Source organism: Hyperolius riggenbachi, chromosome 8 (assembly GCF_040937935.1).
Source record: "Hyperolius riggenbachi isolate aHypRig1 chromosome 8, aHypRig1.pri, whole genome shotgun sequence".
NCBI classification, from domain to species: Eukaryota; Metazoa; Chordata; class Amphibia; order Anura; family Hyperoliidae; genus Hyperolius; species Hyperolius riggenbachi.
The window spans coordinates 23,110,887-23,133,612 of NC_090653.1; the positions used below are offsets into that span (position 1 = coordinate 23,110,887).

A 22,726-nucleotide genomic window follows, 5' to 3' on the forward strand; every position below is an offset into this window, starting at 1 on the left:
TGTGTGGCCTGCGCTCCCCTCGTGCAGTGTGTGGCCTGTGCTTCCCCCGTGCAGTGTGCGGCCTGGGCTTGTCCCGTGCAGTGTACGCCCAGCGCTCCCCCCCGTGCAGTGTGCAGTCTGTGCTCCCCCCGTGCAGTGTGCAGCCTGTGCTCCCCCCGTGCAGTGTGCAGCCTGTGCTCCCTTGTGCACTGTGTGGCCTGTGCTCCCTTGTGCAGTGTACGGCTTGCGCTCCCCCTGTGCAGTGTAAGATTCCTCCATGCATTGTGCGGCCTGCGCTCCTCCCGTGTAGTGTGCGGCCTGCGCTCCCCCCGTGTAGTGTGCGGCCTGCGCTCCCCCCGTGTAGTGTGCGGCCTGCGCTCCCCCCGTGCAGTGTGCGGCCTGCGCTCCCCCCGTGCAGTGTGCGGCCTGCGCTCCCCCCGTGCAGTGTGCGGCCTGCGCTCCCCCCGTGCAGTGTGCGGCCTGCGCTCCCCCCGTGCAGTGTGCGGCCTGCGCTCCCCCCTGTGCAGTGTGCGGCCTGCCCTCCCCCCTTGCAGTGTGCAGCCTGCACTCCCCCCTTGCAGTGTGCGGCCTGGACTCCCCCGCCCAGTGTGCAGTCTGCGCTACCCCCCGTGCAGTGTGCAGCCTGCGCTTCCCCCGTGCAGTGTGCAGCCTGCGCTTCCCCCGTGCAGTGTGCAGACTGCGCTTCCCCCGTGCAGTGTGCGGCCTGTGCTCCCCTGTGCAGTGTGCGGCCTACCCTCCCCCGATACACTGTGCGGCCTGCACCGCACCTCCGCTCGCACACATGTACATTGCAGCTCAGCATACTGTCACGCTCAGGCTGTTTGCAGTCGGTTAATACTCGCCGGCTGCACAATGTATTAATTATCCAGCGTGAGGGTGTCTATCACCTGCTAATCATGTCAGGAGTTAATAACGCGGAGATAAGGGGGGGCCGGGGAGCGCGGCGTGACGCAGGACAGGCGAACAGAAGAGCCGCGGCTCCAGAGCGGGTGCTAATGACTCTTCCTGACACGAGTCTGTGCGCTGCCTTCCTCTGCAGCCAGCGGCTAATTATGATTAATTATAGCGCCTGTCTGCCTTAATGTGGTAACCGGCAACGCGGGGAGCTCCCGTCACCCCGTTACTTAACAAATCGCCAATGCGACCCGATGCCGGGGGAAGACGACAACGCCACGCCGCGAAACCCTCACCGTCCACCTCTGAGAGCTAACGCCACATTATTATTGTTATTGCTACTACTACTACTGCACAACATGACGCTGGATCAGTCATTTGCCGTTTATACTGTCCATTCTTTTATCCGCCAAACGTCATGGGCAGCAAAAGTGTTTTATTAATACCCCTCTTTGTCACGCATATTAAAAAGAGGCACCCAGCAATGTAAGTGCCAGTACATAACTTAAAGTAAAACCCTAGGTGAAATTAAACTCATGACATAAACAGTTGTATTTATACTTCTACTCCTAAAAATGAATTTTTAGATATCCCATGCTTTTATTTTATATTTAAACACTTACAAAGTAGATTTAATGTTTTGTTGTCTCTGCTCAGGGGTAGCCTATTAAGTATCCCAGGGTTGAAATACTTGAACTCTTGACCTTTTTCTATTTCTCCCATGTCCTCAGAAGTTGAATTCTGCCAGGAAAACATTTAAGGCTGTAATTTGCTTATCAGTGATGGTTACTATATTCCTGACAAGCTACCAACAAGACAGAAGCTGTCACTTCCAGGTCTAAAAATTCACTCTTTCAGACATCAAAATAAAACAAGTAAAACAGCCTGGTTATTAATATATTTTGTACTGTACATACACATGTTTATCTCATTTCACCAAGGCCGGATTTAGGCCAAGGCCACCTAGGCCATGGCCTAGTGCACCATAGGAGCAAGGGCACCACAGCAGCAGGCTGAACTTATGCAGCATTTGCAAGCTTGCAACTGCTGCAATGCAGGACAATTAGTCAAGCACCTGGCCGCAGTACTCTGCTGCCAGTGGCCTGTGCAGCGGTCACCTTGCTCTCTGTGCATGATTGCACTGTAGCGGGCGGCTATGGACTTGGGCAGCCTTGCAGAAGCTTCGGCACTGGAAACGAGCTAAGAAATGAGTGACACTGATGGCTGCTGCGGTGTGAAGGTGAGCTGGCAACCTATATTGAAAGGGGGGGGAGTGGGAAAAGGAGGGATCTGGCTACCTGTACTGGAGGGAAAGGGGGAGGGACATCTGGCTACCTATACTGGAGGGGTCATCAGGCTACCTATACTAGAGGGAAGGAGGGAGGGGTCATTATTTTACCTATACTGTAAGGAAAGGGGGAGGAGTCATCTGGCTACCTATACTGGGGGGATCATCAGGCTACCTATACTAGAGGGAAGGAGGGAGGGGTCATCTGGCTACCTATACTGGAGGGAAAGGGGGGAGGGGACATCTGACTACCTATACTGGAGGGGTCATCAGGCTACCTATACTAGAGGGAAGGAGGGATGGGGTCATCATGTTACCTATACTGGAGGGAAAGGGGGAGGAGTCATCTGGCTACCTATACTGGGGGGTCATCTGGCTACCTATACTGAAGGGGGGGCAGCTGGTGACAGTGGCCTTGGGCGGTAAAAAGTACAAATCCGGCCCTGCATGTCGCCTAGGGTACAATTTAAAGTGTTCTTTATTTGCCTCTGAAGAAGCTTTCTTAGCGAAACAGCTGTCAGGCACCCCCTCACCCCCACTGTGAACCCCGTTGTCTGTTCCACCGTGGATTAAAGGTACCATTTTTCTGCTTCAACAGTGCCTCCATTTTTCTGTTCCTACAATTTAAAGTGTACCAGTAGGGAAAAAAAGTGCCTCTTACCCAGGGACGTAACTAAAAATCATTGGGCCCCCCTGCAAAACTTTGGATGGGGCCCCCGGGGGAACAGTGAAGCACTGCACACATTTTCTATATCAATTACATTGGCTTCTGTTATAAAACGTGCATGTTCTCACACATACAGACAAACATGGTGTGCAGAAAACGCATACAGAAAACCACAGACAAGTGTGCTCCCAGCCTCAGCTTATTACACTCACTCTGTCCATCTCTGATGGAGCAGAACTGGCTCTGCAGACTCCTCCAGCATCACTACAGTACACAGCACTTGGGGAGATGTAGAGCAGTGTTGTACAGAAGAGCCTGCTGCACACTGAATAGGGACTATCTGCAAATCTTTGTCTGCAAAAGTTTGTATGATTCATTATCAGTGGCTGAGCAGATGCAGTCATTAGAACAATTGTGCAGAGAGCAGAAAGCTTTTTCTCTCCATTCCCTAAGTTATCAGTTTCTCAGGCCGGGAGTGTACGATCTGACTCAGTCAACAGCGCTTTAGTGGCCGACTTCCGCGGCGATGCCATGTAACCGGAAGTCATTCAAGTCTATGGTGATGCAAATGTTTTAAAGTTTGCAGTTGTGGTGCACATGCTTGGAATGACGGGAACACCCGGGCATCCCTGTGATGTACTTCCTGTCCAGCAGGAAGTATGTCACTGGGCGTGCGGGGGGATGTAAATGACGTTTTGTACATTGTGGTGCAATGCAATGGGGGTGGGGCATTAAACCACAAACGCTATGGCCAGGCGTACAACCAGTCTTTAAGCCCCATCTACATGATATGGTTCTTTGTGCGATTCGATTACGATTCTATTTACGAACTGATTAAATCCGACATATCCGATCAGGATTCAATTCAATTCGATTTGCCATTGTTTTGCAATGGCAAATCGAATTGAATCGAATCCCGATCGTACATGTTGAATTAAATCGGATCGTAAATAGAATCGCAATGGAATCGCACAAAGAATCGTATTGTGTAGATTGGGCTTTAAAGTCACAGGTTTGCTTTAAAGAGACTCTGTAACGTCAAAAAGATCCCCTGGGGGGTACTCACCTCGGGTGGGGGAAGCCTCCGGATCCTAATGAGGCTTCCCACGCCGTCCTCTGTCTAGGGTTGCCAGGTCGGCTGATGGAGAAAACCGGACAGGGGGTGGAGTTAGGGGCGGAGTCAGAAGCGCACTTTTATGTAGAGTGGGGCTAAGCAATGGGCTTTTTAAAAAATGTTTTTTACAGTATTTATATCGCACTGACATCTTCTGCAGCACATTACAGAGTACATAGCCATGTCACTAACTGTCCTCACCAGTACATGCACATAAGAGACCACTTTTCACCAGTAAATGCACATAATAAGAGACCGCTTTTCACCAGTAAATGCACATAATAAGAGACGGCTTTTCACCAGTAAATGCACATAAGAGACAGCTTTTCACCACTAAATGCACATAAGAGACAGCTTTTCACCAGTAAATGCACATAAGAGACAGCTTTTCACCAGTAAATGCACATAAGAGACAGCTTTTCACCAGTAAACGCACATAAGAGACAGCTTTTCACCAGTAAATGCACATAATAAGAGACAGCTTTTCACCACTAAATGCACATAAGAGAAAGCTTTTCACCACTAAATGCACATAATAAGAGACAGCTTTTCACCAGTAACTGCACATAATGACAAACAGCCAGTTGTCCCCAGTATATGTAGCCAGGGATATATGTGCCCAGTATATGTAGCCAGAGGTATATGTCCCCAGTATATGTAGGCAGGGGAATATGTCCCCAGTATATATAGCCAGCGGTATATGGGCCCAGTATATGTAGCCAGGGTGTATATGGGCCCAGTATATGTAGCCAGGGTGTATATGGGCCCAGTATATGTAGCCAGGGTGTATATGGGCCCAGTATATGTAGCCAGGGTGTATATGGGCCCAGTATATGTAGTCAGGGGGTATATATGCCCAGTATATGTAGGCAGGGGAATATGTCCCCAGTATATATAGCCAGGGTGTATATGGGCCCAGTATATGTAGCCAGGGTGTATATGGGCCCAGTATATGTAGTCAGGGGGTATATATGCCCAGTATATGTAGGCAGGGGAATATGTCCCCAGTATATATAGCCAGGGTGTATATGGGCCCAGTATATGTAGCCAGGGTGTATATGGGCCCAGTATATGTAGCCAGGGTGTATATGGGCCCAGTATATTTAGCCAGGGTGTATATGGGCCCAGTATATGTAGCCAGGGTGTATATGGGCCCAGTATATGTAGCCAGGGTGTATATGGGCCCAGTATATTTAGCCAGGGTGTATATGGGCCCAGTATATGTAGCCAGGGTGTATATGGGCCCAGTATATGTAGCCAGGGTGTATATGGGCCCAGTATATTTAGCCAGGGTGTATATGGGCCCAGTATATGTAGGCAGGTGTGTGTCCCCCCCCCCCCCCCGCCCCCCAGGAGGGAAGCAGTCAGCGCAGAGAAGAGGGAGAGCGGTGAAGAAGGGGGCCATCTCCCCCCCTCGCTGTCTGCTCCGATCGGTGTGTGCGGCGGTGGCTGGCAGAGGGGCGGAACTTACCTTCCGTGTCTCCTCCGTCTGGTCTCGTCGCAGGCGCCGCGCGGGATGAGTTGCCACTACTCTGGTCTGATGCAGACCAGAGCAGCGGCTGCGGCACCAGAACTTCCGGCCGGCGCTTGGAGCGACACGGAAGGTAAGTCCCGCCCGCTGCCAAGCGCCACCGCCAGTCAGAGACAGCCACACACAGATCGGAGGAGACAGCGAGGGACGGAAAGCATCTAAGGTGAGAGAAGGGGGGGAGATGGCCCCCTTCTCCGCCGCTGCCCACCGCTTTCCCTCCACTGCGCTGCTCTCCTCCTGCTACAGGCGGCTGTCAACACTGACAGCCGCCGGAAAAGGCATAAAACCGGACATCTTAATTGTCCGGTTTAACATGCCTTTTTGCACCGGACACAGCGGCCAAAAACCGGACTGTCCGGTCTAAAACCGGACACCTGGCAACCCTACCTCTGTCCCACGGGGGTCTCGCTGCAGCCCTCCGAACAGCCGGCGACAGAGCCGACTGTCAGTTCAATATTTACCTTTGCTGGCTCCAGCGGGGGTGCTGTGGCTGCTCTCGGCTCCGAACTACACGGAAATACCCGATCTCGGTCGGGTCCGCTCTACTGCGCAGGCGACGGAAACTTGCGCCTGCGCAGTAGAGCAGACCCGACGGTGATCGGGTATTTCCGTGTAGTTCGGAGCCGACAGCCGTCAGAGCGCCTGCGCAGGAGCCAGGAAGGTAAATATTGACGTCATTATTCTCGGAGGGCTGCAGCGAGACCCCTGAGGGACGGAGGACGAAGCCTCATTAGGATCCGGAGGTTTCCCCCACCCAAGGTGAGTACCCCCCAGGGGATCTTTTGATGTTACAGATCCTCTTTAACCTCCTTAGCGGTAATCCAGAGTCAGGCTCGAGACAGAAATCCGCAGCTCAGAGCAGTAATCCCGTGCCTGAGTAAGTTATATGCAGGAGCTGCTGCAGATTATCTCTCTGTGGTGTGTTTTTTTTTTTTTCTTGTTTTTAGGGTCTAAAAGTTTGTGGAATAAATTGCGTGGCTTTTAGACCCTGAATCTGGAAATAATCATAACGCCAGGGAGGTTAGACTATTAGAGTTTTGGTAATGTATAAAGCAATCAGCAAATTCCAGAGTACAATATGATGCCTCAAACGCCACAAAGCTGCCAAAGCTTGTGCAGCTCACACACATTCAATTCCTAATAATCCCAAATGCTTGCTTGGCGCTAAGATATCAAAAATCTTCTAAAATATTTCCAGCACTTCCACTACACCCCCACTCATGGTCACTTACCTGGTTCTAGTTACAATAGTTACAAACCCCCCCCCCCCCCCAACCAAAAATCAGTATTAGAAGCCCTTTTTTGCAGCCAAATTTCCCTCAAGGAACCCTGAACTGGCTGCCACTGCCCCAGATCACCCTCCAACCAAGTTGTGCTCCCCAGGGCCTCTACAATGTCTTTGGCGGAGTAGCGACTCACCTGTCCCGTGCTGCCAGGTCATAAAGTAGAGACGACCCTGCAAGGTTGAAGTTGGAGAGTTCATGGAAACATGAACTGACAGAGGAGCCAGGGAGTGACAGAGGAGGCAGGGAGTGACAGAGGAGCCAGCGAGTGACAGAGGAGCCAGCGAGTGACAGAGGAGCCAGCGAGTGACAGAGGAGCCAGGGAGTGACAGAGGAGACAGAGGAGCCACGGAGTGACAGAGGAGCCACGGAGTGACAGAGGAGCCAGGGAGTGACAGAGGAGCCATGGAGTTGCAGAGGAGCCAGGGAGTTGCAGAGGAGCCAGGGAGTTGCAGAGGAGCCAGGGAGTGGCAGAGGAGCCAGGGAGTGACAGAGGAGCCAGCGAGTGACAGAGGAGCCAGCGAGTGACAGAGGAGCCAGCGAGTGACAGAGGAGCCAGCGAGTGACAGAGGAGCCAGGGAGTGACAGAGGAGACAGAGGAGCCACGGAGTGACAGAGGAGCCACGGAGTGACAGAGGAGCCAGGGAGTGACAGAGGAGCCATGGAGTTGCAGAGGAGCCAGGGAGTTGCAGAGGAGCCAGGGAGTGGCAGAGGAGCCAGGGAGTGGCAGAGGAGCCAGGGAGTGGCAGAGGAGCCAGGGAGTGGCAGAGGAGCCAGGGAGTGGCAGAGGAGCCAGGGAGTGGCAGAGGAGCCAGGGAGTGGCAGAGGAGCCAGGGAGTGACAGAGGAGCCAGGGAGTGACAGAGGAGCCAGGGAGTGACAGAGGAGGCAGGGAGTGACAGAGGAGGCAGGGAGTGACAGAGGAGGCAGGGAGTGACAGAGGAGGCAGGGAGTGACAGAGGAGGCAGGGAGTGACAGAGGAGGCAGGGAGTGACAGAGGAGGCAGGGAGTGACAGAGGAGGCAGGGAGTGACAGAGGAGGCAGGGAGTGACAGAGGAGGCAGGGAGTGACAGAGGAGCCAGGGAGTGTCAGAGGAGCCAGGGAGTGTCAGAGGAGCCAGGGAGTGACAGAGGAGCCAGGGAGTGACAGAGGAGCCAGGGAGTGACAGAGGAGGCAGGGAGTGACAGAGGAGGCAGGGAGTGACAGAGGAGGCAGGGAGTGGCAGAGGAGGCAGGGAGTGGCAGAGGAGGCAGGGAGTGGCAGAGGAGGCAGGGAGTGGCAGAGGAGGCAGGGAGTGGCAGAGGAGGCAGGGAGTGGCAGAGGAGGCAGGGAGTGGCAGAGGAGGCAGGGAGTGGCAGAGGAGCCAGGGAGTGACAGAGGAGCCAGGGAGTGACAGAGGAGGCAGGGAGTGACAGAGGAGGCAGGGAGTGACAGAGGAGGCAGGGAGTGACAGAGGAGGCAGGGAGTGGCAGAGGAGCCAGGGAGTGGCAGAGGAGCCAGGGAGTGACAGAGGAGCCAGGGAGTGACAGAGGAGCCAGGGAGTGACAGAGGAGCCAGGGAGTGACAGAGGAGCCAGGGAGTGTCAGAGGAGCCAGGGAGTGTCAGAGGAGCCAGGGAGTGTCAGAGGAGCCAGGGAGTGTCAGAGGAGCCAGGGTGTGTCAGAGGAGCCAGGGTGTGTCAGAGGAGCCAGGGTGTGTCAGAGGAGCCAGGGTGTGTCAGAGGAGCCAGGGTGTGTCAGAGGAGCCAGGGTGTGTCAGAGGAGCCAGGGTGTGTCAGAGGAGCCAGGGAGTGTCAGAGGAGCCAGGGAGTGTCAGAGGAGCCAGGGAGTGTCAGAGGAGCCACGGAGTGTCAGAGGAGCCACGGAGTGGCAGAGGAGCCAGGGAGTGGCAGAGGAGCCAGGGAGTGGCAGAGGAGCCAGGGAGTGGCAGAGGAGCCAGGGAGTGGCAGAGGAGCCAGGGAGTGGCAGAGGAGCCAGGGAGTGGCAGAGGAGCCAGGGAGTGGCAGAGGAGCCAGGGAGTGGCAGAGGAGCCAGGGAGTGACAGAGGAGCCAGGGAGTGACAGAGGAGCCAGGGAGTGGCAGAGGAGCCAGGGAGTGGCAGAGGAGCCAGGGAGTGGCAGAGGAGCCAGGGAGTGGCAGAGGAGCCAGGGAGTGACAGAGGAGCCAGGGAGTGACAGAGGAGGCAGGGAGTGACAGAGGAGGCAGGGAGTGGCAGAGGAGGCAGGGAGTGGCAGAGGAGCCAGGGAGTGACAGAGGAGCCAGGGAGTGTCAGAGGAGCCAGGGAGTGTCAGAGGAGCCAGGGAGTGTCAGAGGAGCCAGGGAGTGTCAGAGGAGCCAGGGAGTGTCAGAGGAGCCAGGGAGTGTCAGAGGAGCCAGGGAGTGTCAGAGGAGCCAGGGAGTGTCAGAGGAGCCAGGGAGTGTCAGAGGAGCCAGGGAGTGTCAGAGGAGCCAGGGTGTGTCAGAGGAGCCAGGGTGTGTCAGAGGAGCCAGGGTGTGTCAGAGGAGCCAGGGTGTGTCAGAGGAGCCAGGGTGTGTCAGAGGAGCCAGGGAGTGTCAGAGGAGCCAGGGAGTGTCAGAGGAGCCAGGGAGTGTCAGAGGAGCCAGGGAGTGTCAGAGGAGCCAGGGAGTGTCAGAGGAGCCAGGGAGTGTCAGAGGAGCCAGGGAGTGTCAGAGGAGCCAGGGAGTGTCAGAGGAGCCAGGGAGTGTCAGAGGAGCCAGGGAGTGACAGAGAGGAGCCAGGGAGTGACAGAGGAGCCAGGGAGTGACAGAGAGGAGCCAGGGACTGACAGAGGAGCCAGGGACTGACAGAGGAGTGCACCCACCAGAACAGGCAGGGGCCTCGGGGAGCACAGTTAAGCTGAGGGGACACACCTTGGGGGGCCCTTCCAGGCACTGGGGCCCTGGGACAATCGCCTTCTATGCCTCTATGGAAGTACTGGCCCTACTTACCGGTTCAAACGACCATACAAAATGGTCACATGCGTATGTTGGATAATCTGTGCCTATCAAGCATGGTCACAAAACATGACTGTACTTTATGGACTATAAGACTCACTTTTTCTCCCCCAAAACAGTGCGGGGGGAATAGTTGCTGCGTCTTATAGTCCAAATAGAGGGAGTTTCTGACTTGTAAATGCCTGACAATATGAACCTCCATCCCACCACACAGTAGGGGACTCCCAGTAGTGTGCACATGCAGAGGAGGACACGGGGACAAACGGAGGACTCGGGGACACAAAGGGGCATAGAGGAGGACACAAGGGGGACACAAAGAGGTATAGAGAAGGACACAAGGGGGACACAAAGGGGCATAGAGGAGGACACAAAGGGGCATAGGGGAGGACACAAGGGGGACACAAAGGGGCATAGAGGAGGACACAAGGGGGACATAAAGGAGCATAGAGGAGGACACAAGGGAGACACAAAGGGGCATAGAGGAGGACACAAGGGGGACACAGGAGCATAGAGGAGGACACTAGGGGGACACAAAGGGGGATACAGGAGGACACAGAGGGAAACAAGGACAGTGGGGGACACAGAAGAACAAAAGAGGGACAGAGGAGGACACAGGGAGACACAAGAGATACAAGGGGGCATGAGGTACAAAGAGGACATAATCCACCAGATGCTCCTTCACCCTGGATGCACCAGGTTTAGTATATATATATTTTTCCCCTGGTTTTGTCCTCTAAACCTAGGTGTGTCTTATGGTCAGGAGCGTCTTATAGTCCGAATAATATCAGAAGTAGTATGTGGCCATTTTTTTAAAAAAGACGTCCATATACAGACAACATTTTCTTTTTGTAGGAGGGGGATGTGGCATCTTTAGAAAGATTCATTGGCCAAATGTAATGACAATGATCAAATCTTAAAAACAGATGAATGCTTACCTGCAAAAAAGTGCAGACCCCACTCATAGGATACAAATACACAATGAGCACACATACAACCTGTCTACCACTTGGAGGATGTTAGTTTCCACTAACAGCTTGCATGCAATTTGTTAGGTACTCGTCCCTCCCACTGTCGAAGAAGTCTTTCCTCCATGGGAGGGGACCTAACACTTACTAAATTCTACCTATGCATATGCATAGCCTGGGCGCGCTACCAGTAAAATTAAGAATTGCGCAGAAAAAGTGGGATCAGCGCATCACCAGGCCGCCTCTGAATGGCCTCAGCTCAGAGATGCGCTGAGCCCCCCCAGGAACTGCAAACGCACCTTGAACCCAAACAGAGGCTCTGCATATACATTAAAGAAAAACGAACAAGTGGGAGCAGCTGACCAGAATTAAATCAAACATAGAAAAGAAATGAACAGCGCTACTTAAAAACTGATGAATGCTTACCTGCAAAAAAGTGCAGACCCCACTCATGGGATTCAAATACAGAATGAGCACACATACAACCTGTCTACCACTTGGAGGATGTTAGTTTCCACTAACAGCTTGCATGCAATTTGTTAGGTACTCGTCCCTCCCACTGTTGAAGAAGTCTTTCGACTACCAGTAAAATTAAGAATACAGAGGCGGCCTGGTGATGCGCTGATCCCACTTTTTCTGCGCAATTCTTAATTTTACTGGTAGCGCGCCCAGGCTATGCATATGCATAGGTAGGATTTAGTTAGTGTTAGGTCCCCTCCCATGGAGGAAAAACTTCTTCGACAGTGGGAGGGACGAGTACCTAACAAATTGCATGCAAGCTGTTAGTGGAAACTAACATCCTCCAAGTGGTAGACAGGTTGTATGTGTGCTCATTGTGTATTTGTATCCCATGAGTGGGGTCTGCACTTTTTTGCAGGTAAGCATTCATCTGTTTTTAAGTAGCGCTGTTCATTTCTTTGCTATGTTTGATTTAATTCTGGACAGCTGCTCCCACTTGTTAGTTTTTTCTTTGGTGTATATGCAGAGCCTCTGTTTGGGTTCAAGGTGCGTTTGTAGTTCCTGGGGGGGCTCAGCGATCCCACTTTTTCTGCGCAATGATCAAATCTTATCCTTCTTCTGCGTATGTAGTGCAACGACAGTTGACTTTTTGGACCTTATGGGTTTTAAACCAGGGGATTGCTTACATACTAAGACATTTAATAAGACTGGAATAGTTTTAGACTTGCCGCATAGTGACATCACAACATGTGCCAGTGTCACATGGTTATGCAGGAGAACAGAGGCGCCAAAAGGATAAAAGGAAGCTAAATGAGCTTAAAGAGAATCTGTATTGTTAAAATCGCACAAAAGTAAACATACCAGTGCGTTAGGGGACATCTCCTATTACCCTCTGACACAATTTCGCCGCTCCGCGCCGCATTAAAAGTAGTCAAAAACAGTTTTTAAAAGTTTGTTTGTAAACAAACAAAATGGCCACCAAAACAGGAAGTAGGTTGATGTACAGTATGTCCACACATAGAAAATACATCCATACACAAGCAGGCTGTATACACCCTTCCTTTTAAATCTCAAAAGATCATTTGTGTGTTTACCTTCTGTCCCCTTCTTTTCTCATGCACTGAACATTACAGGCTTCCTGCAGACAGCTCTGCCAGTGCCTGTGTTTGTAATTCCTCAGTATGTGTCAGCCAGCTACTTTCACAGCCTAACAGAGGAGGATTTTTATCCAGCTCTCTTCTTTCACTGATAAGATAGCAGAGACGCTGCTGGCTTATGTAAATAAAAACACACACTGGAGTGTGCATAGAGGGGGAAGTGCATAACAGACCAGCACGGAAGAACTTGGCAGCCTTCCAGACACAGGCCGACAAGTCTGACAGGGGAAAGATACATTGATTTATTACAGAGACCGTGATAGTACAAAGTGCTGCAGTGAGCCAGAACAGATTAGAATAGCTTTAGGAACTTGTAGGATGGTAGAAAAAATGTTGTAATTTTTGTTACAGTCACTTTAAAAAAACAAATTCTTGGTAAATAGAGGAGGTAGTGGTGGACTTACCTTCTCCAAGTAGACACACAAGGACTGTAGTAAAGACAGTCAATATATTTTATTTATGATCTCCAAATATGCAACGCGTTTCGCAGGTTTGATCCCGCTTCATCAGGCAATAACAACGGAGCAATAGCATATGTGGTCAGTAGAAGAGCCAGGCACCTCTGTCAATGGTCACATGGTACATGGGCACTGGAAGAGGTGGAGATTTGCGTTGGTGGAGATGTGAGACTTTAACACTGCACACGGCAGGCATGGGGGGGGGGGGCAGGTATACATTTGGGGGGACATTGGCCCGGGGTCCGTCAGTTGTTGCGATATATAGCGCTATTACTGCTGCACACACTCGTGTGACAGAGATTTTGCCAGCATTCCCAATCAATCCTTTTGACCAATTCTGGCCCAAATTTCAGAATGGTGAAAAGTTATTTTAAAAAAACAAATTATCTCCTAGAAGAAAACGCAGGAGAAAAAGGGAATTGATTAAGGGCCAGTGTCTGCTAGGTCCCCGCCATCGCCTCGCCATGTCACTGGGACGCGGCCGTAGCAGAAATCACAGAAACAAAAAACCCGCCAGAATAGCCGCGTCGCTCTTCCGCGTTTCCCGCTTTGTGCCGCTCGCCAGAGAAGAAAAAGCGCTGCGCCTGCCATCAGGCCCATTAGTTAAGAGACGACCGTTTTCCACTTTGACAGTTCACGATAACAGACTTTAATTGTGGCGAGAGAGGCGATGAACAATCCTGCCTGAATGTCATTCGCCGCGCTCGGCCCGGGACTCAGGGACATCTCCAACAAAGGTTTTCAAACTTCTTTTGAAATCTGGAAGCTGCGGCTCTCAGATAAGGCGTAAGGTTTGAGGATTCGCTATCGGAAATTTCAAGGTTTTTTTTCTCTCTCTCTCTTCCCTCCATCTGCTTTTTCACATTAACCGGTAATTATCCAGAAAGGCATATAATAGCACGGGACTGACAGCCGGTGACAAAGGTTCCTCTAAGATATGTAAATTGTCAGTGATAGGCAAGGTGCAGCGGCGCCCTTTCCACCGCCCAATTATTTATGCCGCCTGCTAGGTGGCTGCGCTGGCGTTCCGCGCGCAACGCCGCCTTATCATAAGCACCGCACATTCACCCCGGGAAATGGGGGGGTGGGACGCTAAATGTCTGGAAAATATTCTACAGTTCTGCCCTTCATTCTCATCCCTACAAGGAATGTCATGTGTTTATTTCCTTTATAGATAATTACATTAAAACCTTGCTAATAAAATATATATATATTTCAGGTATATAGTGTTGAAAGAGTGAGTGAGCTCTTAAAGTGAGGAGACTATGGAAGCTGCCATATTTATTTCCTTTTAAACAATACCAGTTGCCTGGCAGCCCTGTTGGTCTATTTGACTGCAGAAGTGTCTGAATGACATCAGATATACCTAATCATGTAACTAATCTTGTCAGATCTGACAGTAATGTCATGGTAACCAGAAGTAACCCCGGTATTAAGTAGCCCCCAAGTGTAGGTAGCCAGAAGTGTTCCCCATTAAAGGTAGCCAGAGGTACCCCCAGAATAAGGTAGCTCCAGTATGGGTAGTCAGAGTGGCCTCCAGTAATAGCACCTCAGTATAGGTAGCCAAAGGACCATAGCTACCAGCCGTCCTCTTTTGGAGGGACAGTCCCTCTTTGGCAACCCAGCCCCTCTGCCCCTCTTTCTTCCCTTATTTTTCCCTCTTTCAGGACTGTTGTACAGATCTGTGTAAATATATGTATTTCTCTACTGAATATGTGGTATAACTGACTCTAAACTTTATTCTCATCAATTAAATTGATATATTTATTATTTTAAAATGTTAAATGAAGATAAACTAATGATGATAGAAGGACCAGCGTGGTCTGAATGATGAAACAACATCTTTTGATTCTGAATTCTTTGTGATATGCATGGAAAGGGGTGTGTCAGGGGAGGGGTTAGAGGTGTGACATGGGCGTGTCTTAAAGAGGAACTCCAGCCTAAACAAACATACTGTCATTAAGTTACATTAGTTATGTTCATTAAAATAGATAGGTAGTATATTCTCTTACCCACGCTGTTTTAAAAGAACAGGCAAATGTTTGATTTCATGAGGGCAGCCATCTTTTTGGTTGAAAGGAGGTGACAGGGAGCATGAGACACAGTTCCAACTGTCCGGTGTCCTGAGCACCTCTCCCAGTTTTAGGCAACGTGAATAACAACATAGGAAATCTTATCATGCTCTGCACAGCATCAGGGGGGAAAAGCCTGGGCAGTTTTCTTTGATGGGTGGAGCTTAGCTAAAAATGCAGCTAAAAATGAGGCTTTGGTAAGAAAAACAAAGTTCTGATGCCGTGAAACTGTTAAAGAAACACCAGGCCTTTTCAGTGCTGCTGAGTAGATTTTTAGTCCGGAGGTTCACTTTAAAGTGTCCTTCTTTCTTATCTCAAAAAGTTTGGAGGTTTGCAGAGGGCCCCCAGTATTAGGAAGTCCCCAGTATAGATAAATGCTCTCCTTTGCTCCACTGACATCATGGGTGTAGCTAAGATCCTAAGAGATCCGTTGCACTTTTGGGCATTCCAGTTGAAAAATGGGTGCGGCCACGCACCAGAATGTGGGTGTGGCCATGGGTGGAGTCAAAAGTACATGAACTTAACAGCACTCTAAGTAGGCCTGCTTAGCAAAATGTTGGATGAAGCTTCCTCTCCATTAGTACAAAAGTTACCCCAAAAAACTGTCACTTACATGTACCAAAAGTAGGCAGAGTTATCTGGCTTCTGGGCTGGCTGGCCTGGCTTTCTGCTGGGTGGTCTGACCTGCTGCCAGGTTGTCTAGCAGCCCCCACATAGCATTCCCTGACCTACGACTGGATTCCCGCCCATACTCCTACGGACCTCCCATTGAGGTACCACAACTCCCAGCATGCCCCCATAGAACAACTACAGCTCCCTGCATGCCTCTATAAAGCCATCACAGCACCCAATATGCCCACATAGAGGCACCACAGCACCCAGCATACCCCCATTGCTGTGTGCTGTGCTGTCATGCTGGGTGCTGTGGGGCACGTTAGTCCGTGCATTACCATCTTCATCCTCACAGGGGCGCTTCTCCGTGACCCAGCGTATCTTGTTATGACATAGCAGGCTGCCGGGTCACTGAGGAGAATAGGCCCAGTGGAGATGCAGTCAGTGGCATGACTATGTACTCTGTACAGCGCTGCAGAAGATGTCAGTGCTATATAAATACATAATAATAATATGGTAGGACATTAGACTATGACTATGGTAGGATTAGATTGTGAGCCCCTCTGAGGACAGTCAGTGACATGACTATGTACTCTGTAATGTGCTGCAGGAGATGTCAGTGCTATATAAATACATAATAATAATATGGTAGGACATTATACTATAACTATGGTAGGATTAGAGTGTGAGCTCCTCTGAGGACAGTCAGTGACATGACTATGTACTCTGTAAAGCGCTGCAGGAGATGTCAGTGCGATATAAATACATAATAATAATATGGTAGGACATTAGACTATGATTATGGTAGGATTAGATTGTGAGCTCCTCTGAGGACAGTCAGTGACATGACTATGTACTCTGTAAAGTGCTGCAGGAGATGTCAGTGCTATATAAATACATAATAATAATATGGTAGGACATTAGACTATGACTATGGTAGGATTAGATTGCTAGCTCCTCTAAGGACAGTCAGTAACATGACTGGGTACTCACAGATCTCAGTGCTATATAATTTGTAATATACCTACAGAATTTCAAAGAATCAGTGCTGGTCGTAATGGAAAAATATACGCTTACGGATCATTACGCGTAATTTTACGCTATTACACATTACGCAATTACGGTTACGGCGTAGGAAATTATCTACGGTACATCACTGTAATTACGCGTTAACTTACGCAGTTACGCGTAAGGATACTGTAATGTAGGCGCTTACACTACGATGTTACGCGTAGTGCCCTAATACCCATTAATGCATATTTTTTGACGCATACGGACGATGTGTATGCAATAGCCGTCAATGTGACAGTTATTGCGTACATATCATTCGCATGCGTCAAAACGTACGCTTATACTGAAGGGCGGGAGAAGATACTATTGGTTGCTTAGGATGTTGACTGAAAGGCTTTTTTGGCGTTTTTACGTTAGTAATTACGCGTAAAATTACGCGTAAGTGTTCGTAAAATTACGCATACCTAGCAATTACGGTAGACAGTGTAATTACGATACCACTTAACTGCTTACGCGTAAGACCGTAAGTTACGCGTAACGCTTACGCGTAAATTTACATTGAATTACGATGCGTAATTACGCTCATGCGTAATTTCAGCCCAGCACTGCAAAGAACGCAAACATAGAGGTTTCTCACCATTTTGGGAGGGGAAGAGACACAAACTACTGCAGGGAAATCTCACTTTTGTGTGATAATAGGAGACCCAAACCACAACTCATGCTGCAAGGTTCCATAGTATGCTGGGTCTTGTAGTCCCACAGCTGTATTAGTGATAACATCTGGTCTGCTATAGGTGTGCATGGTTAATATGGCTGCAGCTGGTTTCCGACTGTTTTTCTGTCTCTGCAGAAGACAGGTTCTCTTCAGACATTGTTTTGGTCTGGCTGCCACAATGCAGCACTTTATACATTTTTCATCGGTAGATTTACGATGTATTTGTGGAGCGAAGCGTGAGATCTCATCCGTCATAATATTTTACTGCGCGATTATTTGATGCGCTAAGCGCTGACACGGATTTCATAAAAGACGGCTGTGATTTGATAGGTGAAATATCGCCTTTAATTAGCAATTAGGACGTGACGGATTGGATGTGGATCGTGACGTGTTTGCCGCGGCGGGCGATTGATGGAGCTTCATATCCCTCTCTACATGGTGACAGATGCAGCGTTCGCACAGCGGAAGCCTCGCACGGGTAATGAGATCATGTGCGGCGCTGCGTGTGACACAAAACCATCCTTCAACCGCTGATGACCCGACGCCTCGCAGAGTCGCACAACTGAACTTATTCCACTCTTTCACTTTTCTCTTTTGTTTGTTTTTTTACTGCGGAACATTACTGATCCTTATATCTGCACGGCATGTCCCTGTCATATGTCACATGTTCTGGGGTATAAAAGGGAACCCCGAGGTGAGAAATATGGAGGCTGACATATTTATTTCCTTATATCTGCACAGTATGTCCCCCATACTATGTAATGTATTCTGGGGTATAAAAGGGAACCCCGAGGTGAGAAATATGGAGGCTGACATATTTATCTCCTTTTAACCTCCTGAGCGTTACGCCGCTCAGGAGGTTTTGCCAGTTTGTGTCCCCAAAGTTAATTAAATTAACTTAATTAAATTAAATGTGATCAAATGGCTGTAAAACGTTTAGCTAGCACTAGGCTAGCTAGTACAGGTGTCCGACCCACCCCTGATTCCCCCCCCCCGTTTATACATTACCCAGCCTGGCTCCAGCGATTGACCCAGCCTCCCTGCACAGCTCCAGTCTCTCTATGGCAGTGGTTCCCAACCTTTTTGGAGTCGTGACACATCAAACCAAACGTTCAGATCTCCGTGACACGTAGACTATATCCATGTAATGAGAGACAGCGTTTCCCCACTAAATGCACATAAGAGAAAGTTTCACCAGTAAATGCAGGTAATGAGAGACAGCGTTTCCCTAGTAAATGCACATAATAAGAGACAGCTTTTCACCAGTAAATGCACATAATAAGAGACCGCTTTTCACCAGTAAATGCACATAATGACAAACAGCCAGTTGTCCCCAGTATATGTAGCCAGGGATATATGTGCCCAGTATATGTAGCCAGGGGTATGTGCCCAGTATATGTAGCCAGGGGTATATGTGCCCAGTATATGTAGGCAGGTGTATATGTAGCCAGAGGTATATGTGCCCAGTATATGTAGCCAGGTGTATATGTCCCCAGTATATGTAGGCAGGGGTATATGTCCCCAGTATATGTAGGCAGGGGTATATGTCCCCAGTATATGTAGGCAGGTGTATATGTTCCCGGTATATGTAGCCAGAGGTATATGTGCCCGGTATATGTAGCCAGGGATATATGTACCCAGTATATTGTAGCCAGGTTCCCCCCAGGAGGAGAGAGCGAGGGAAGGAGAGCAGCACCTCAGGGTGCTCTCCCTCCCTCGCTCTCTCCTCCGGAATGAAGTGCGGTGGCTGGCAGAGGGGCGGAACTTACCTTCCGTGTCCTCCGTCTGGTCTCGTCGCCGGCGCGGGATGATTTGCCACTACTCTGGCCTGATCCAGAGCAGCGGCTGCGGCACCAGAACTTCCGGCCGGCGCATGGAGCGACACGGAAGGTAAGTCCCGCCCACTGCCAAACGCCGCCGCACACACAGATCGGAGGCTAGAGCGAGGGAGGCTAGCACCCTAAGGTGAGAGAAGGGGGGGAGATGGCACCCTTCTCCACCGCTGCCCACAGCTTTACCTCCGCTGCGCTGCTTCCCTCCGAGAGCCGCGACACATACCCGAAGCTGCCGCGACACATGTATGTGTCGCGACACATGTATGTGTCGCGGCACATGGGTTGGGAACCACTGCTCTATGGGGAGGATCGCACATGACGTCATGCGCAAACCCGACCCTCCCCATAGAGAGACCGACCTGTAAGGGGAGGCTGCGCTGGATCCAGGCTGGGTAATGTATAAACTGGGGGAGATCAGGGGGGGGGGGGGGATTGCAGGCAATCAGGGGGAGCTGGACACTTGTACTAGCTAGCCTAGTGCTAGCTAAACGTTTTACAGCCATTTGATCACATTAATTATGCATGGGGGACTCCTGAGGCCAGCAAGCAGTATGTCCGATACTGTGGCATACCGCTAAGGAGGTTAAGCAATACCAGTTGCCTGGTTGCCCTGCTGGTCCTCTGGCTCTAATACTTTTAGCCATTGCCCCTAAACAAGCATGCAGCAGATCAGGTGTTTCTGACATTATTGTCAGATCTGAGAAGATTAGCTGCATGCTTGTTTCTGGTGTGATTCAGATACTACTGCAGCTAAACAGACCAGCAGGGCTGCCAGGCAACTGGCATTGTTTAAATGGAAAAAAATATGGCAGCCTCCATATTCTTCTCACTACAGTTAGGCATACACGGGTGGACCTGAACTCTTGCACAGGACGGAAGGTAAACATAAAGAAATGCACCCTGTATGTATTTAGAGAGTTTAGCCTGTCGAATTCCCCATGCGCTGTGACTAATCACAACTGTAATTTGTTCTCTCAGCTGTGTCAGCTCAGGAAGAGCCAAGGCAGAGTTGCTAATTTCTAAACACAGGATATTAACCGTATGTCTGCTTCCATGAAAGGAGAAAGAAGACACACTGCAGATATATTCCAGAATTTGTATCAGCTGTAACAAAGAAATGTTTTTCTTTAAAGGTTATTATGCTGTTGCCTATCTTTTAGAGCAGAGAGGAAGTTCTGAGCTGTGAAGAGGCCCTGTAGTGACATATAGTAAAAAGTATTGCATTATTCAGGATTCCCACTTTTATGGTAATTTTTTCTAGTTTCAGCATCAGAAACACTTCCTATATCTACAAATTGCTGTATATTAGTATGTAGTCCCGCCCCTCCCGTTGACGCCTAGCCTAGGCTTTTTAGACATGTGGAGTTCTCCTCCCAGAGCATTCTGGGAAACCAGGTGTATTTTCTACTGGCTTTGGAACAGTGGTTACCATTCATTGGGCACCCAACGAAACTTTGATGGGGCACCCCAATGATCTCACCCCTGCCCTTACCTCCCCTTAGTGCCCCTCACAGCCTGTGGGCCCGTCTCACAAGGGTCATAGAACAAGTGGGGCCATCATGGTCTTGACCCCCATAACAAGTGCAGCCACAAAACCCCTGATCTGGAGTATGGTCCCCTGTATTGGAGGAAGGGAAGGTTAGTAGCTGGGGCCCCCCACAGCTCTGGGCTCCCCTGCGATCAGGTGCTGCTCCCTTCTACTTACACCCCTGCTTTGGAATCCTCCGAAACAAACATTCTGTACAGATCACCTCACAGGACTAAAGATGTCCCCACCTGTGATAAATTTCAGAATGCCCCTGATGAGTCAGATGAGGATGACGAAACGCATTGGGAGCAGATAATCAGAGCGAGGCTTTTCAGTACTTCTGTCCCGGTGCAGATTGGAGCGGCGCAGAAGATCCTTACTTGGCGAGGTCGGCATCTCCAACAGGGGGGATCCCGGTACACTGCGGCGAGGGACAGATCGGCTGCCAGGGCTGGAGGAAGCCCCAGGTAAGTAGGTCTCGTTTTTATTCCCTAAGACATATCCTTTAAGGCTACTTTCCCACCAAGACATTGCGTTTTAGGGGACGTTTTGGTCGCATAACGTGCCCCTAACGCAACGCATGGTGGTGTTGAAGTTGGACGTCAGATTGAGCCGCGTTATGCAGCTCTCAAAGCAGCCGCTCCAGGATAGTGATAGGAAGTCCGGATCTTTTTAAGGATTCGGATCATTTGAATCGGATCATTGAAAAGATCCGGATCTTTGAACCGAATCATTTGAATCATTTTACTAGGGAAGCAGGCTGGGTGAAATGACTAGCAGGACAGGACTTTCCCTGCACTGTACATTCTGTATGTTCCTGTTTCTTCCAGACAGACATCCACTGTGAACCGAACATTGTGATGATCCGGATGATTCGACTCACAAAAAAGATCCGGATCAAATGAACGATTCGTTCATGATCCGGACAACACTACAGTCCCACCACCAGTCTCCACAGTGCAGTGAATATTAATTAGCCATGTGGCTGGCTGCTGAGGAGGGGAGACCTCCTCCTCCAACATTACTGAGCATGTGCAAGCAGTCTAACGTGGCTTAGCCCAGTATAACCTACAGCATGCAGCACTTTGTTTAAACGTGCTGCGTTATTATGTAACGCAACGGGGGCACTGTGAACAGCCCATTGATTTTACAGTGCTGTGAGTTAGGCTGCGTTACTGGCTGCTGTAACGTGGGACTTTAACTGGTTCCCCGCCGCCGTACAGTATATCTACGCTCCTTTGGACTTCACTTCCCCGCCCGGAGCGTAGATATACGCACCCCCCGCCGCTACCGCCGCTACCGCCGATGTCCGCTCTCCCGCTCGCACTCCCGCGATCGTGCACGCCGCTGCCCGCTCGCCCGGAGATCAATGAACGGGAAAATACATTCCCGTTCGTTGATCTCTGCCCCTGCAATGATCTGCTGCTTTCGCTAAGCAGCTCGATCATTGTAAAAAAAAAAAAAAAATACCAGCCTCTTTGTACTTCCTCCAAGCTTCCGGAAGGAAGCTTGGAGGTCGCATTAAACTGTTGCCATCTTGTGGCCAAATAGTAAACTACACCCTAAACTATTTTTCACACACACATACATTACTTATACAAAAAAAATTAACTCATTACCTCCCACACTCCCCATTTTTTTTTTTTTTGTAATTAAAAAAAAAATAAAAAATGTACAATTAAAAAAAATACATAAATAGTTACCTTAGGGACTGAACTTTTTAAATATTTATATCAGGAGGGTACAACACTGTTACTTTATAAACTATGGGCTTGTAATTAGGGATGGACGCAAAACTGAAAAAAATGCACCTTTATTTCCAAATAAAATATTGGCGCCAAACATTGTGATAGGGACATAATTTAAATGGTTTTATAACCGGGACAAAAGGGCAAATACATTTCATGGGTTTTAATTACAGTAGCATGCATTATTTAAAAACTATAATGGCCGAAAACTGAAAAATAATGTTTTTTTTCCCATATGTTTTCCTATTTTCCCATTAAAACAGATTTAGAATAAAATTATTCTTGGCATAATGTCCCACCTAAAGAAAGCCTAATTGGTGGCGAAAAAAACAAGATATAGTTAATTTCATTGCGATAAGTAATGATAAAGTTATAGGCGAATGAATGTAAGGAGCGCTGAAAGGAGAAAATTGCTCGGATGCTGAAGGGGTAAAACC

At 49.6% G+C, this 22,726-nt stretch overlaps 1 long non-coding RNA gene across 4 annotated transcripts in view; it reads left to right on the forward strand.

Moving 5' to 3' along the window:
• LOC137528648 (uncharacterized) overlaps positions 1 to 22,726 on the forward strand; it is a 211,431-nt gene that overhangs the window by 8,217 nt on the left and 180,488 nt on the right. The window lies entirely within an intron of this gene.